Here is a 17038-nt window from a genome sequence, read left to right as displayed (position 1 = left end):
CCTAAAACTAGTTAGAATTGAGATTTAATCATTTGATAGCCCAAAGTCATGCTTAATATAGACAACAGGGATGGAAAGTCAATTTCAACTCACTCACAAACCACAAGAATTGCCAGATAAAATACAGGATTTCCAGCTACGTTTGAGTTTCAGATAATGAATATTTTTAGTTGTATATATATATATGAAAAGTGTGAAAGTATTAGTCACTCGGTCATGTCTGACTCTGTGACTCCATGGACTGTAGCCCACCAGGCTCTTCTGTTTATGGGATTCTCCAGGCAAGAATACTGAAATGGGTTGCCATTCCCTTCTAGAGGGGATCTTCCCAATGCAGGGACCAAACCCAGGTCTCCTGCATTGCAGGGAGATTCTTTAGTATCTGAGCCACCAGGGAAGGCCATACATATATATGACCCATATATTACATGGGACACATATGTACCAAAACACTGTTTTTCCTACAGACTGCAGTACATCAGCCTTCCCTGTCATTTCTCTGTCTCCCAGAATTTGCTGAAACTCATGTCCATAGAGTCGATGACGCCATCCAACCATCTCCTCCTCTGTTGCCTCCTTCTCCTCCTGCCGTCAATCTTTCCCAGCATCAGGGTGTTTTCCAATGAGCCCACTCTTTGCAACAGGCAGCCAAATTATTGGAGCTTCAGCTTCAGCGTGAGTCGTTCCATTGAATATTCAGGGTTAATTTCCTTAAGGATTGACTAGTTTCATCTTCTTGCTGTCCAAGGGACAAAGCATTATTCATTGTTTATTTGAAGTTCAAATGTAATAATACATCCAATATTTTTATTTACTAAGTAAAAAAGCAGCAATGGTTGCTTGTAACACTATGTTGAGGATTCTGAGGCCAAGTTTAGCCTCACTGGAAAAGAGTATGGTTATTGATAAATGATGTCTGCTATGTATGTGGAACCAGAGCAAGGTAGCATGTATGCCATACATATACCATCCCTGGTTTGTCCCAAGTGTTTAGAAATGTTTTCTTCTGCAGCCATAGATAATGCAGCTTATTTTAATAATAGTATAAATAATGGTAGCTGCCATTTGTGTCTGAGAGCCTTACATATGTCATCTAATTGAATTCTTGTGACAATATTTTATTGGCTGTATTCACAACTGAGACTCAGAGAAGTTAGAATTTTCACAGACAGTATAAATGCCAGAGCTGGTATTCAAACCCATGTCTGTGTGACACCAAAGTTCATGCTTTTTCTGATTCATCATTCTGCAGGAGGCAAATATTGTCCTAACAGCATATACGAGGAAGTCATCTTAAAGTGTTATTTTACAAATTGCTATATAAACACTTATAAATCCAGTTCTTGGCCCAAAATGGTAAACTGTCCTTTCACGACAAAGAGCAGCAATTCAACAACAAATTGGAGCCTCGTATGAGGCAGTATTTTGGCAAACAGATTTCAACAGTTGACACCAGAGGACTGCCAATTGTGAAAACTGATTTCAGGCTATAAATGACTATGTAAAACCAGTGTTATGACAAGGTGGGAGGGGAGCTGTTTACCATGGAGCAGGTGGGATGCTGGACGAGCCCCACACAAAATTTAGAGCTGGCTGTTAGTGGGGCTAGAAGGTTTATGGTTCTCAGTTATTTGCATGAGCTGATATGTACGAGAGCATTTGTGAATTGGTAGATGGAGGAAGAAAATAGTATGTGTATTCTATTTTAAATTTTCATGTATTTGACATTCAATATTTTTAAGCTATAAGACAGGGAGACGGTAGACAGGCAACAATGCTGGTTGTTGGATAGAATGGCATCCATCGCCTATTCTGTTTCATAAGAGACAGAAGTTAAAGGAAAATCTTGTGATTTGGGCATAAGCAATGAGAGTTGGACTATGAAGAAAGCTGAGCACTGAAGAATTGATGCTTTTGAACTGTGGTGTTGGAGAAGACTCTTGAGAGTCCCTTGCACTGCAAGGAGATCCAACCAGTCCATCCTAAAGGAGATCAGTCCTGGGTGTTCATTGGAAGGACTGATGCTAAAGCTGAAACTCCAATACTTTGGCCACCTCATGTGAAGAGTTGACTCATTGGAAAAGACCCTGATGCTGGGAGGGACTAGGGGCAGGAGGAGAAGAGGATGACAGAGGATGAGATGGCTGGGTGCCATCACTGACTCGATGGACATGAGTTTGAGTGAACTCTGGGAATTGGTGATGGACAGGGAGGCCTGGCGTGCTGTGGTTCAAGGGGTCGAAATTGGACACGACTGAATGACAGAATTGAACTGAACTGATGTGAAGAGCTGACTCATTTGAAAAGACCCTGATGCTGGGAAAGATTGAGGGCAGGAGGAGAAGGGGACGACAGAGGATGAGATGGTAGGATGGCATTATCAACTCAATGGACATGGGTTTGGGTGGACTCTGGGAGTTGGTGATGGACAGGGAAGCCTGGCGTGCTGCAGTTCACAGGGTCGAAAAGAGTTGGACACGACTGAGCGACTGAACTGAATTGAACTGAATGCTATTTTCACTTGCTTTTGAACTGTGGTGCTGGAGAAGACTCTTGAGAGTCCTCTGGATAGCAAAGAGTTCAAACCAATCAATCCTAAAGGAAATCAACCCTGAATACTCATTGAAAATGCTGATGCTTAAGCTGAAGCTCCAATACTTTGGCCACCTGATGGGAAGAGCGGACTCACTGGAAAAGTCCCTGAGGCTGGGAAAGATTGAAGGCAGAAGGAGAAGGGGATGACAGAGGATAAGCTGGTTGGATGGCATCACTGATTGAATGGACATGAACTTGGGCAAACTCCTGGAAAGAGTGGGAGACAGGGAGGCCTGGCATGCTACAATCCATGGGGTCACAAAGAGTCGGACCTGACTTAGCGACTAAACAACGACAATGCTATTTTAGGTCCAATGGAGAAAGGAGGCATGAAGTCATGGAAGGCCATGGTTTCCACACTGATGCATTACCCAGTACCTCTCTGGGACCTGAGGACTGGAGGCTGGGAATCTTTTAAAGGCAGCACTTTTGGCTTGAATATTTTCCTTCTTAAGAAGAGCTGGATTAGCCCTTGCAATGGCATGGCTTCCTGGAGCTATTGCCTGTTGCCAAGGACTCCGACAATGGGGCTGAGCATCCAGTGATGGGTGATGAGGGCGACAGAGGGATTCATGAGCACATGCCCATGACAATGCTCAGATGTACCTGGAGGCCTTCTCAGGAGGTCTGGAGGCCCAAGGGAACAGGAAGTCTTGAACAATTAGGGTTAGTGGGTGATCTTTTGTACCTACAGATCACTACCGTCTGGGGCACCCAGTGGACAAACATGAAGACTAACAGGAGAGAAAGGATAGGATGAAGAAAAGGAAATTTTGGCAAAAAATAAAGTGTTGAATAACCTCAACAGAGACAAGGAAATTGAAATGCTGGGTTAAGGCATTCCCAACCAGTACTCTTGCCTCGCAAATCCCATGGACAGAGGAGCCTGGAAGGCTTCAGTCCACGGGGTCGCGAAGAGTTGGACACGACTGAGCGACTTCACTTTCACTTTTCACTTTCATGCATTGGAGAAGGCAATGGCAGCCCACTCCAGTGTTCTTGCCTGGAGAATCCCAGGGACGGGGGAGCCTGGCGGGCTGCCATCTCTGGGGTGGCACAGAGTCGGACACGACTGAAGCGACTTAGCAGCAGCAGCAACCAGTAAAGGAAAAGAGAAATCTAAGAAGGAAAATATAATTTCCTTTCTTCTCACCTGATCTAGGGGAGGAATAGCTGTCTTCATCTTCCTCCCAAGTGTTCTGAAATCCATGGCCTGACCCAGGTGATGACCTTCTCTCCCAGGAATAGCTGGGGCTTTGTTATCAGGTATTGAAATAATGTACATCCTTTCCTTTTTAACCTTTTTTATGAGCTTATTGTCACCTTTAGTGTGTTCTGCTTTAAGAATGCAGAGTGAGTTCTGAGATTGGAAGATGCCATTAACATTTCTCTACCGTTGCAGGTTGTCCCCGGGGCATTTTTATTTTATTATTCCAAATCTTATGAATGGGATGAATATTTCATCGTGCTTGTTACACAACAATCCTTAATATCTACCATCAAGCTCTAATTTCCACAAAGGCTCTACGCTCCCAAATATGGCTTAGCCTTGGCACCTGCTGGGTCTGTGTCCTTTTAGACCTATCAGCTAGGCACAATCAGCATTTCTGCGAAAGAAGAAAGGAGAAACTTAAACCAGCCAAGAGCTCACTGCAGAGTAGCTTTGGTTTTTTGCAAGCTTAAAAGGAGTATTGGCATTTGCAACAGCAGGGACAAATTAAATGGGGTATTTTTCATGATTTAGAGCTACGTCATGAGCGAGAAACCAGTTTCCTCAGTCAGAATGCCTTCTGGAAACATATTACCTTTCCCAAAATTCCCCACCAGCTTCCAGCAGCTGACAGAATAGGTACAATCTCCCTGCCTGACATTTAAGGTCCTCTGGGCCACCATTCACACATTTCCCCTCAACTTCCTTTTACGCCCTTCACAGTAAAGAAACCAATCTGTTCAATATTCCCTGAACCTTCTTGTTTCTGATACTTTTCTAGACCTTTCCTTCCACCTGGATGACCGGTTCTCCCTGCCCGGTTCATACCTCTTTCTCCATTGGACCTTTGCAGTGTGCACAGCAGGAAATTCACTGCTTCTTGCTTGGAATTTCCAGAACACAGACTCTCAGGTGGACCTGAGCACTTGCTTTATGCTTCTACCCATGACTACTTTATCTCCCCCACCAGGTGTAATTTCTGGGAATCTAAGACCCACATTCCAATCTTCTTTGTGGGGTCCCTTCTCCTCTCTTGACAAGGCTGATGACAGAGGGCTGGACACATCAAAGCTGAAGTGACAGTGGATGAAAGTACAAGAAAAGGAGTTCCTGGAGATTTGGGGACAGCAGCGGTCAAGTCTCTTTTGTGCCTGGAAAATCAGGTCTGGGTGACCTCCTGGGGCTGCAATGTCAACTCTCCCTCCCCTGCTGCAGAGAAGCTCCCTGGGGGATGTTGGGGTGTGTGAGCCCTGACCTGTGACCTTGGGTTAGGGGAGGAGGCTGAGGAGGCACGGTGTGAGGGGCTGTTTTGTAGGCAGCTCTCCCAGAGCAGAGGGTGGACGACTCCATACCTTTAGCCAACTCCTCTATAAATATGTTTTGATTAGAAGGAAAACCAAATGAAGGGATGGGACCTTCCTAAGAGAAGCCTATTACTGTTGTGGGAACCTGGATGCCAAGGAAATGATCTACAGAGCACCTCAGAGGCATCACTGCTCTGAGGGTCATGAAGGATAATGCGTCAGCCTGTACCAAATTCAGAATTAAAGGTTTGCTTTTGAAGTCTGTGTCTATTTCTGTTTTGCAAATAAAATAATCTATGCCATTTTCCTCTATTCATATATATACATTAATATATGATACTTGTGCTTCTCTTTCTGACTTCACTCTGTATGCCACTTGTGAGGCCTATCCACATCTCTACAAATGATCCAATTACATTCCTTTTTATGGCTGAGATATTCCATTGTATATACATATCACATCTTTATCCATTCCTCTATTGAGGGAGATTCAGGTTGCTTCCATATCTCGGCTATTGAGAACAGATGTATGGACTCCAAGGGGGGAAATGGAGGGCTGGGATGAATTGAGATTGACATATATATACTACAGATAAAATAGATAACTAATGAGAATCCACTGTGTAGCTCAGGGAACTCTACTCAGAGCTCTGTGGTGACCCAAATGGGAAGGAAATCCAAAAAAGAGGATATATATATATATATATATATATATATATATATATATACACACACACATTCACTTTGCTATAAAGCAAAAACTAACACAACATTGTAAAGCAACTATATTCCAATAAAAATTAATTTGAAAAAATAAAGGCTTGCATAACCCTTGACTTCCTTTGCAACTCATCAACTAGCCTCATCCACCTAGCCCCTTTGTAATACTGGCCTAATATGAGGGATTAAAGTGCTCTCCCCTCCATATTCATCACTACAGAGAACAACAGTCTACGTGTTTGGCCCAACTCAAGACTGCCTCCTTCTTAAGAAGGTTGGGAAGCCTTGTCAATTGCCTCCTTTACAATGCTTTTCTCCTTCAGATGCTTCTCATTCCAATTGACTTATCAATTGGAATCATCAGTTGGGTCCTGGAGATTATGCTAAGTTAGTACTTAATGGGTTCTAAACTGCTCCGCTGTGGACTAGACTATGGCACTCATTCCTGATTTAAACAGTAAATTGGATCACTATTTGCCAGCATGGTGATTTGTGCCTTGGCAGCCTTTGAAGATCCATAAGTAAACTAGTAGATTTCCCTGACACAGTAATCGGCCTTACTATCTAGAGTCATCAAACATTTTTCTTATACGTTGAATTAATATAGAGAAGCAGAATGGTTGATGGTTTCATTTGTTGTCCCATTAATGAAACATAAAACAGATGTGTGAAGCACTGTCTTAGTAACAGAAACTGCATTACAAATTATTTATCTGCAGAAATCATGTCCTGAATGTAAGGTGCAAACAAAATATAGTTTTTCTCTTGACTGTACTAGGTCAAACTATATTAAAAATCCCATTAAGCACAGAGTGTCCTGCTGCCATTAAATATAAACACAGTTTGCTCTCTGCGTTCTGCATAACATTAAACTCTCATAAAATCAACAGTACTTCGGACCCACTTGTGTGTGACTTCCGCTTTCTTTTTCTCCTGGTCACGTCCCAGGCAGTTCCCTAGAAGACAAGAAGATGAGAGAAACATATGTACTGCCTTACGTCCTCCCTGTAAAGACCAGGCTGGCAATGAAGTGTTGTAGGAGGAAATAAAGTCAGCCAGAGAAACTTGGCAGCTGACTCTGGTACTGAGGGAACGTGTCCATCACCTCGATTTTCATCCTTTAATATGCAAAGGAAAACGTGGCACACTGAACTCAGGAGGGAATATAAAGCAGCCTTCTAGAAAGCCTTGGCAAGACCACAAGAGAGAGACTGTAAATTCTGATGCTTTTCTGGACTTGGATGGTTAGGAAAGCTGGAGGGACCGGTTACTCGGGTTAAGTTATATTCTTGGACAACAACACTCACTGCCAGCGCCTTAGTAAGGAAGGGAGGGTAAAGGAGAAATGGGAGGTAAGGCTGATGTGACTCAAAATATTCTGCAAACCACACCCTCTAGAATCTTCTCTCAGCTCTTCTTAGTGGTGGCTCAAAGTGTTCATGGATATTCTGAGCAAAAAGTATGTGGGCCCATTTCCCAGGCAGCACTCCCAAGAAAGCCTTAATTTCTTTCTCTGGATTCCTATTCCTAGAACTTGCCCTCACACTGTGACTCTCTACAGTCTGGTCTCAGGCATGGCATCAACAACCTTCACCTGTTCCGCTTACAGAGAGTCCACGGGTTCTAGCCTAAGATTCCACGTCCAGCTCTGGTTGCCACCCCACAAGCCAGTTTGCAGCTTTGCTTGCTCCCTGCACAGTGAGCCAGGACCACTCTCCTCTGTACAATCCTAGTACCTATTACATGCATGCGATGTCAGATTTAAACTATTATATCATAATTTACTTACAGTTAAACATATGTCCTTTGGTAGGAGAATCATTTAGAAAAGGGACTTCCAAGAGTGTGTTTATTAGTACCTCTCATAGCACCTGCCATATAATATTCAACAGATCCTCAATAAAGAAACATTGAGTGAATGTTTGAATGAATGATTATATTGTTGAGGGGGGCATTTCCCCTATATCAGTTCAGTTCAGCTCAGTCACTCAGGCGTGTCCGGCTCTTTGCAACCCCATGAATCACAGCACGCCAGACCTCCCTGTCCATCACCAACTCCCAGAGCTTACCCAAATAGCCATCCCTGTATAACACAATTGAAGGGAAAACGAGGTTTGCCAGGAAACCTACTTACAGGAACATCAAAACTGGTCTATTGCCGAGAGCCTTAACTCTTGGCTTTCTGTTTACAGACAGGAATCACACTCAGGCACTCCGGCTTATGAGGAGCCAAGGTCAGAGGTCTTTCTCTCTGGAAATACTTATACAATTTCCCATCAAAACTGATGATCATCTTAAAAAATAAATATTTCATTGTGGTAAATAGTTTGGGTTTTAGTAGTTTGACTTTAAATAGGAGAAGGACATTTGTGCCTGATTCATTAAAATAAAATTATTGTGTTACACTGTACACATTGGAAAGACAAAAACCCCTTTGCTTCAGGAACTCATGAGCCAGTTGGGAAGCAGACCTGTAGACAGGATGGGCGGAAGACCTGGCTGTGATATGTAAAGAAATTGTTTGTTATAAGATAATACATGCCCCAATAGGTATGAATGTGATGCATTGCTGAGGCAGCCTAGAAGAAGGAGTCCATGGGCCCCTAAAAGAGTGACCCAAGAGGAGGCTGGAGCAAACAAATGCACGGTTAGCACATTTCAGCTATGTTAAATAAAAAGAAGGGAAGAAAGGAGGGATGGAGAGGGGAGAAAAGAAAGAAGGGAAGGAAGAAGAGAGGAGAGAGAGAAGGGGAGGATGGGGAGGAGGAAAGAAGAAAGAAAAGGAAGGAAGAGAATGAAAGAAAGAGAGTGTGTGTGTTAACCGTTCTAAGGATGAAATCGCCGGTAACGTCCGCCATTCACTTGTCTGCTCTCATTACCTTTACTTTACAATTATGTCCACTGCTAAGTAATTACATGTGAGAGCCTACAACAGATGGTAAATAATTACTTTTTACCAATGGTCCGAGCCCATGTTTTCACTCTCAATGATAATTAATGACCAGGCAGTACTGACACTAGCAATACACTGTAGCAGAAGTCCAGCTGCCTGGAATCTTCTGCACATTGACAAGAGCCCAGGAGAAGGCAGAAGAAGACATGAGAAAGAAGGGGTACCTTCAGGGAGCAGAACAGGATTTGGCTCAGATGTGAAAGCCAACGAGCGTCTGGTTGTGCTGTTTCCTCTTGCTGGCTTTAAGATTGATAGCCACTCACAGTGCACTCAAGGCTCTAGTCAAACTCCTTGGAATGTATTTGTCCCAGCAATTTCGACACATTTTAAAAACTTCATGACCCTCCCTTAAGAAAATAAATCCTGGGCCATGAACCCCAAAATCTTTGCTTCTGCAGGCAGAGAAATCAGGCCCATCCCACATCACATCCTTGTGACAGAGGTGTCTGGGGACAGTGGGTCAGAGAGACAAAACCAGACCTCGGAATAAAGGTGAGGTGGATAGTTTGATTCAGAAGGGTTTCTCATGGGGCTGAACTCTGGGCCAGAGGTACCTTTCAAGACTGCACGAGACACTTTGGGAAGACCAAGCATGAGCGGACCTTCCATTGGTGGCGAGGGCACACCTCTCATTACTAGAAGTCACTCAATGTTGAACAAATGGAAAATGTGGAGGTTCTTTGGTGTCATTCCACCAGAAGGGAAAGATTTACAGTTTCATGGACCATGAGAGATGGCCTGAAATCACTCTCTCTCTCACCCACTGTTGGTCACTCAACCCACCAAGTAAGAAGGCGAACCCTCTCTGAACACAAAATATTCCACAGGCAGTCGGAAGCTTTTCTTTTTTCCCAACTGTGCCCACTCAACTAGAAACAAGCCTGTTGTCAGTGATGCTCCTTTTGTAAAAGCTTCTCTTAAAACTCTTCTCTTTGTTTCTTTGACCTATAAACTTTGAGGAGATGCTTCCCCTCACCGCCACTTTGACAATTTAAACATCTGCTGTGAGTGCCCGGAGCCCCCCTGAGAGTGAATCCTCGACTGAAGAGATGTCTGATGGGTCTAAACTTCAGCATGAACCCGTCAGCTTCTGGTCCCCAGCCGAGGAAAATCGATCCATTTCTCCTTTCAGGAGCAGCGTTGTGAATACCAGGCAGTTTGTGTTTAATGGGGTCCCTAGAGCTTGGGGGCGGAGTTGCTAGTCTTCATTTCTCTGGTGCCAGGGGTTCATGGCTAACAGGAAGAACACAGCGGGAAAGAAGAGACCGCACTCTCCTTTCTGCTGCAAACTCTGGAAAAGTTGAGGATTCAGGACATGTAGAGGAGGAGCCCCGATTGTGAAAAACAGTTTGAAGAACTTCTGGGCTGCTGTTTGCCATCTTGCTAACGACTCCCGGGCTGATATTCAGGTCCTGTTTTTGCCACCATGGAGGATAAGCATTTTTTTCCTGTTGTTTTTTTAAACTGACATATTTTTGATGTATAATGTTGTGTGAAAGTATACAGCAAATTGATTGAGTTAAATATATATATATAGTCACATTCTTTTTCAGATTCTTTTCTGTTATAGTTATTACAAGATATTGAAAATAGTTCTTGGTGCTATAAAGTAGGTCCTTGCTGTTGATCTATTTTGCATTATTTTTAAATTAGTTAAATTTAAAAATTTTTCAACATTTTTACTGATGCACAGTTGATTTCAAATGTTGTGCTAGTTTCTGCTGCACAGCAAAGTGAATCAGTCATACATATATTTGTATTTGCTCTTTTTAAAATCATTCTTCTGCATTTGGTGAAAGTCCCGGTCCCTCAGGAATGCTGACTTAGTAACTGGGTGATCAAATCCCCAACTTCTCATAAAGGATCTTGTGGGAGGCAAGGAGTGTCACAGATAAGGCTGACGGGGTGGGTTGTTAGGTTAGGAGACCCTCTCATGACAAGCTAAGGAATTCAGCTTTATCCTCTAAAAGATGGAAAAACATTGAAGGACATTTAGCTGGGGAGCAAGGCAGTCAGTTGGGTGTTTTAAGTAGAACATTGTGGGAGCTAAGTGAGGATGAATTTCAGGGGGACAGGGCAGGTCAGTTAGGGATCTCTATTAAAAATTCAGGGAGAGCCTCAGGACTCAGGTGTAATCAACTAGCTATTGGATGCTTCCACTTCCATTTCCCACAAGCAAAGAAAACCATATCCTCTTACTTCAAAATCATGCTTCTCCTAAATTCCCTATCTCTGTGAATAATTGCTCAACCACCCTGGTCAGAAGCATGGTAATCATTCTTAATACCCTTCATTTCCTGGTTTCCCCATATTTTATCACCACGGTCTGTTCTTTCCAGTCTTACCCTCCAAGGCATTGCTAAAATTATTGCCCTGGTTCAGGTCTTCACCATCTCCTCCCTGAGATTCTGCAATAGCCTTCTGAACTTGAATGTAGTGGTCCTCAGAAGTTCTGCTCTTTCAAGAATGGCAAAGAAATGAGGAGTCCACCAGGGTTACAGATACAAGGTCCTGAGGAGGAAGTCTTATCTGATACCCACAGGGTAGGTGCCCATCCCCTTCTCTAACAGCATTTTTCTCATTTTGTTGATATTCTCTGGCTGCATATCTGTCATTTCCTCAAGATCAGGCATCAGCAGATGATGAGCCAGATCTGGCCTGTCTCCTCTCTTTGTAAGTTTTGATGGTTGAGTCCAGTTTGGGGAGATAGATGATGGATTTAGTCTTTACTTTCTAGAAGCAAAGAATTAATCTAACAGGGGCTCCAGCCCTGTGCGTTGGTGACCAGTCAATCTTAAAGGAAATCAGATGAGTAAGCTGGGCTGTGGAGATTATATAACATGGCTGGTTATGTCACAGGCACTTTTTAACTTCGAAGCCTGTGTTCTGTCTGTAACATCAAAATTCAGACTGACGGGAGCTTCATTTTTCTTTTTAAAGATTTTTTTGATGTGGATATTTTTAAAGACTTTATTGAACTTGTTACAATATTGCTTCTGTTTGATTTTTTTGGCCATGAGGTATGTGGGATTTTAGCTCCCCAACCAGGGATTGAACCAGTACCACCTATGTTGGAGGGCGCAGTCTTAGCCACTGGACTGCCAGGAAAACCCCAAGAAGCTTCATTTTTGGACTGAACATATTCATTTTCCTTTTTATGGGATCAGAAATGTGTCAGAACTTCCCAGGCCACTATTTCCCAGGTTCAAATCACCATTATGTGATTTCAAAGCCGAGTCTTCAAGAGCTGAGGTTAATTCTTTGCATAAAGACAGTACAACAGCCCCTGGGAATTCTCTGTTGCCTGGGCAGATTTTGGCATATTCTCTGAAATTTCTGAAGACACAACCCCTCTCCCATGCCACTGGAGAGAATCCTGTGCTCGCAAAGGCTATCCCACGTTCCATTCAAGCACAATGGGAATTGGGCAATTGAGCTGTACACCGGCTTTTCAAAAGGCTCCAGTATAATGTGGCAATTGTGTCATGGACAACAATAATAAAGAAAAAAACTGCCAGCCAACTTTCTTCACATGACTGGACAGAGAAAAACAAGCAAACACAACACGGACTGAGCCTCCCCCAGCTTTCCTCCCCACGAAGCAGGTTCTAGAATCACTGCCTGATTCTCTGTGTCACAAATCCAATGATGATTGGAAACTTCCTGCTACCTAACACAGTAAGGGAGTCTGATGAGTGATTTTCATTCCCCTGGCTCGGAGTTCTATTTGCGGCTGACCTTTGGTGTCACATCCATTACCAAAATGTATCATTAAGTAGCAAAAACCACCTCAGCAGGTGAGATTAAAACCTTGATCATGTGGAAGTTTTTTCTTGGGTTTCTACCCAATCTGAAAACTAGACTGTACTCTTCCTCTTCCAAAAATAATCTTCACTTTAATGGACTGCAAAAAGCAGCCAGCCAGCAAAAACATAAATAAAATAAAATACTTATTAAAGCCTCAATAAATAGTAATTCATTGAAGATACGATTCTTCCTCCTGAAAATCTAAAACGCCTTCTAGAGATTATTTCAGAAATATGTTGCTCAAGGATTAAAATAGATTGAGTGCTTAAGTTTGCTGTTGTTCATGGTCAACTTGGTTTTAAACCAAACATGGGGAAAATTTTTCAGAGATGACTTGAATGTAATTTACTTTACCTGATGTAAACTCCTGAAAGAGAAGAAAATGACTTGTGCTCGAACCTTGTCTTTCACCTCTCTCATCCAGACTCTTTTCCTTCTTGCTTTGCCTCTGGCTCTGATTCAGTGTCTCTTGCCTTCAGGACCTTCAAATGAATTCCCAGTCATTTTCTGGGTGGCTCTTGGAGATCAAAGAACCTGAGTTTATAAATGTTGCAAGGAGGCTAGTGGGATGGAAACATGTAAGTTACAAATTCTGGGTGGTCTAGGAGCCTTTCCAACCTAGTGAACTCTCCAAAGTGCTACTGGTGCTCAGAGCTCTTCAGGATGTCCTGGTGTGCGGAAGGGAAAGAGAGGCTGGCATGGCAAACCACCACAAATAATGTTTCCAGTTCATATGTTGTTGTACTGGAAATTCATCAGGAGCAGGAGATACTTCCCTAGGTGCTTAAATCCAGTCATTAGATCAAAGGACAAGAGACTTGGAAGGAACTGGGGATCTCCTCAGCCAGTCCCCTCATCACACACAGGCCTAAAATCTCTTCCAGTTTAAATGGGTTGTTCTCCAGTCACCGCCATAGCTTTCATTTTCCTTTCACTGCCAACCAGATTGAAAAGCAGCTTAGATTCCCTGCCCTTCATCTTTCTGCAGTCCATCTTACACTTATTATTCCTGGAAACTGCTCATGGCAAAGTCATCAGTAACCCTCCAATTGCCAACACCAATGACTACTTGCCAGTCTGATTTTGTTCTTTGCCCCTTGGATATTGCTCACAGCTCCTTTGGGAAACTGTCCTCCACTGGCTTCAGTGACTCCCTTCTGGTTCTCCCCTTCTCAGTCTCGCGGCGGTTCTCTCACCAGGTCTGGAAACGCGGCTTCCCCCGGGGCTCTGTCCTTCAGTGTCTTCTCCCCTGTGCGTTCTATTCGGCGGATCCTATCAGCTGAGAGTCGGACACGACTGAGCGACTAAGCAGAGCACAGCTCATCAGATGCTGTGACATCAGCCATACCCTCTGTGGCTGGCTCGCATATGTATGTCATCAACTCAGACTTCTCAGCTCCAAGCGATGTGTCTTCCCGTGGTGGCGTCTTCACCTGGCTGCCTCTTGGGCACCTTGTACGTGCCTGTGCGTGCGCATGCTCAGTTGTATCCGACTCTTTGCGACCCTGTGAACTGTAGTCCGCCAGGCTCCACTGTCCATGGGATTCTCCAGGCAAGGATACTGGAGTTAGTTGCCATTCCCTTCTCCAGACCTTGTACATAACTTGTCCAAAATAGAAATCAGTTATTCTCTTCCGGCATCCAGTCTTCCCTTCAGAGTCCTTGCGTCTCTATCAGTGCATCCAAGTCACGATCTGTGGGGGTGACCTAACTTCTGCTTCTCCTCTGCACCCCACACCTAATTTTTTTAGACTTCACTTAACACACATTTGTTATCTATTCCATTTTGTTTTTATTTAATTTATGTTATTGAAGTATATTTGATTTAAAATGTGTTAATTTCTGGCATACTGCAGAGTGGTTCAGCTATATGTATATATACATTCTTTTTTAAAAAAATGTCCTTTTCCATTGTGATTTATCAGAGGATATTGAATATAGTTCCCCTGTGCTATACAGTAGGACCTTGTTGCTTATCCATTCCATATGTAACAGTTTGCATCTTACAAGCCCAAACTCCCTCTCCCTCCGCCTTGACCACAAGTCTGTTCTCTGTGTCTGTGAGTTTGCTTCTTTTTGTAGATGTGTTCATTGGTATCAGATTTTAGAGCCCACATGTGAGTGATACCATATCATCCCACACCTAATTAATCACCAGGTTCTGCCAATTCTTCATTCTACGAATCTTTTGCCTCCTGCCCTGCTGCACCTTCTATGCCTGCCCTGAGCTGTTGCAACACCTTCTCCTTGACCTCCCTGCTTCTACTTCCTGGGTCTCCAACCCATCCTCCATATGCAGGTCAGAGTTGCCCTATATGCACAGAGTTGTCCTAATCTAATCTGGCAACTCTCCTGCTTAAAAGTCCTTGTCAGTTTTTCATTGTCTGCAGGATAAAATGCAACCTCCTTAGTCAGACATAAAAGGCTCATCATTATTTAACGCCTCTGAACTTTCTAACCTCATTATTGACCACTCGAACTCTCTTAGAGTCATTCTAAGTTGTATTCAGTTTCTGCCATCACTCATGAAATTCTCACCCCTGAACCTTTACAATATGTTATTTTCTCTGCCTTGAAGGCTATAGATTCTTTGGTAAGTACCAACACATCCTTGAAGATTGCTCAAACATTTCTTCCTCTCCTTACTTTTCCTTGATCTCCCTCAGCACAATTAATTGCTTTGTTCTTCATATTTTTACAGTATTTTGACTATGTCTTTCTTAGCAATTATCCTGCAATTTTGTAATTGTTTATTTATAAGACTGTTTTTCCAGCTAGAATGAGCTCCTTGAGGGTGAGGACCTTGCCTTTTTTATCTTTTGCATTTCTGATAACTGATAGACCCTCTGTAAATACAATTAGAAAATGAATGAGAAAACTGAGGTTCAGAGTGGTGCAGTGGATTTCCCCACTCACACAGCTAGTCAATGTGATTTCTGGGCTGGGACTGAGATGCTCTGACTCTGGGCTTGTGTCCCATTTACCACAAAATGTCTGGGGACTGAAATTCAGCTCCCTACTTGGGGGGGGCATGGGTAGGTATAGGGCAATGGACCTATCCATTGATATCAGAGGGGACATAATCCAGCAGACAGAACTGGCATCTGGAGGGGATCTGCACAGACAAGAATGACCAGCACTCTGGGTTGACAACATTGGGAGAAGGTATTGGAAGACATAGGTGAGCCTTCACCAGGAAGCATAAAACCACTGCAGAGAAGCCAGAGCAACAAGATTCAGAAATCCAGGAGGACAATAGACTCAGCAAGGTGACATCAGATAAACTTATCAGAAGGACTCGGATAGGACTCTGATAGTGTTAGGGCTTTCCAGAGAAACTGAACTGATATGATGTCCATATTGATCAGTTCAGTTCAGTTCAGTTGCTCAGTCGTGTCCGACTCTTTGCGACCCCATGAATCACAGCACACCAGGCATCCCTGTCTATCACCAACTCCCGGAGTTCACTCAAATTCATGTCCATTGAGTCGGTGATGCCATACAGCCATCTCATCCTCTGTCCCCTTCTCCTCCTGCCCCAATCCCTCCCAGCATCAGAGTCTTTTCCAATGAGTCAACTCTTCACATGAGGTGGCCAAAGTATTGGAGCTTCAGCTTTAGCATCAGTCCTTCCAATGAACACCCAGGACAGATCTCCTTTAGAATGGACTGGTTGGATCTCCTTGCAGTCCAAGGGACTCTCAAGAGTCTTCTCCAACACCACAGTTCAAAAGCATCAATTCTTCTGCACTCAGCTTTCTTCACAGTCCAACTCTCACATCCATACATGACCACAGGAAAAACCATAGCTTTCACTAGATGGATCTTTGTTGGCAAAGTATTGTTTCTGTTTTTGAATATGCTGTCTAGGTTGGTCATAACTTTCCTCCCAAGGAGTAAGCGTCTTTTGATTTCATGGCTGCAGTCACCATATGCAGTGATTCTGGAGGCCCCCCCCCCCCCCCGCCAGAAATAAAGTCTGACCCTGTTTCCACTGTTTCCCCATCTATTTCCCATGACATGATGGGACCAGATGCCATGATCTTACTTTTCTGAATGTTGAGCTTTAAGCCAACTTTTCCACTCTCCTCTTTCACTTTCATCAAGAGGCTTTTTAGCTCCTCTTCACTTTCTGCCATAAGGGTGGTGTCATCTGCATATCTAAGGTTATTGATATTTCTCCCAGCAATCTTGATTCCAGCTTTTGCTTCTTCCAGCCCAGCATTTCTCATGATGTATTCTGCATATAAGTTAAATAAGCAGGGTGACAATATACAGCCTTGACGTACTCCTTTTCATATTTGGAACCAGTCTGTTGTCCCATGTCCAGTTCTAACTGTTGCTTCCTGACCTGCATATAGGTTTCTCAAGAGGCAGGTCAGGTGGTCTGGTATTCCCATCTCTTTCAGAATTTTCCACAGTTGATTGTGATCCACACAGTCAAAGGCT

This window comes from Ovis canadensis, chromosome 15, assembly GCF_042477335.2.
Source record: "Ovis canadensis isolate MfBH-ARS-UI-01 breed Bighorn chromosome 15, ARS-UI_OviCan_v2, whole genome shotgun sequence".
In the NCBI taxonomy this organism is placed as follows: Eukaryota; Metazoa; Chordata; class Mammalia; order Artiodactyla; family Bovidae; genus Ovis; species Ovis canadensis.
Note: the sequence above shows the minus strand (reverse complement) of the source record.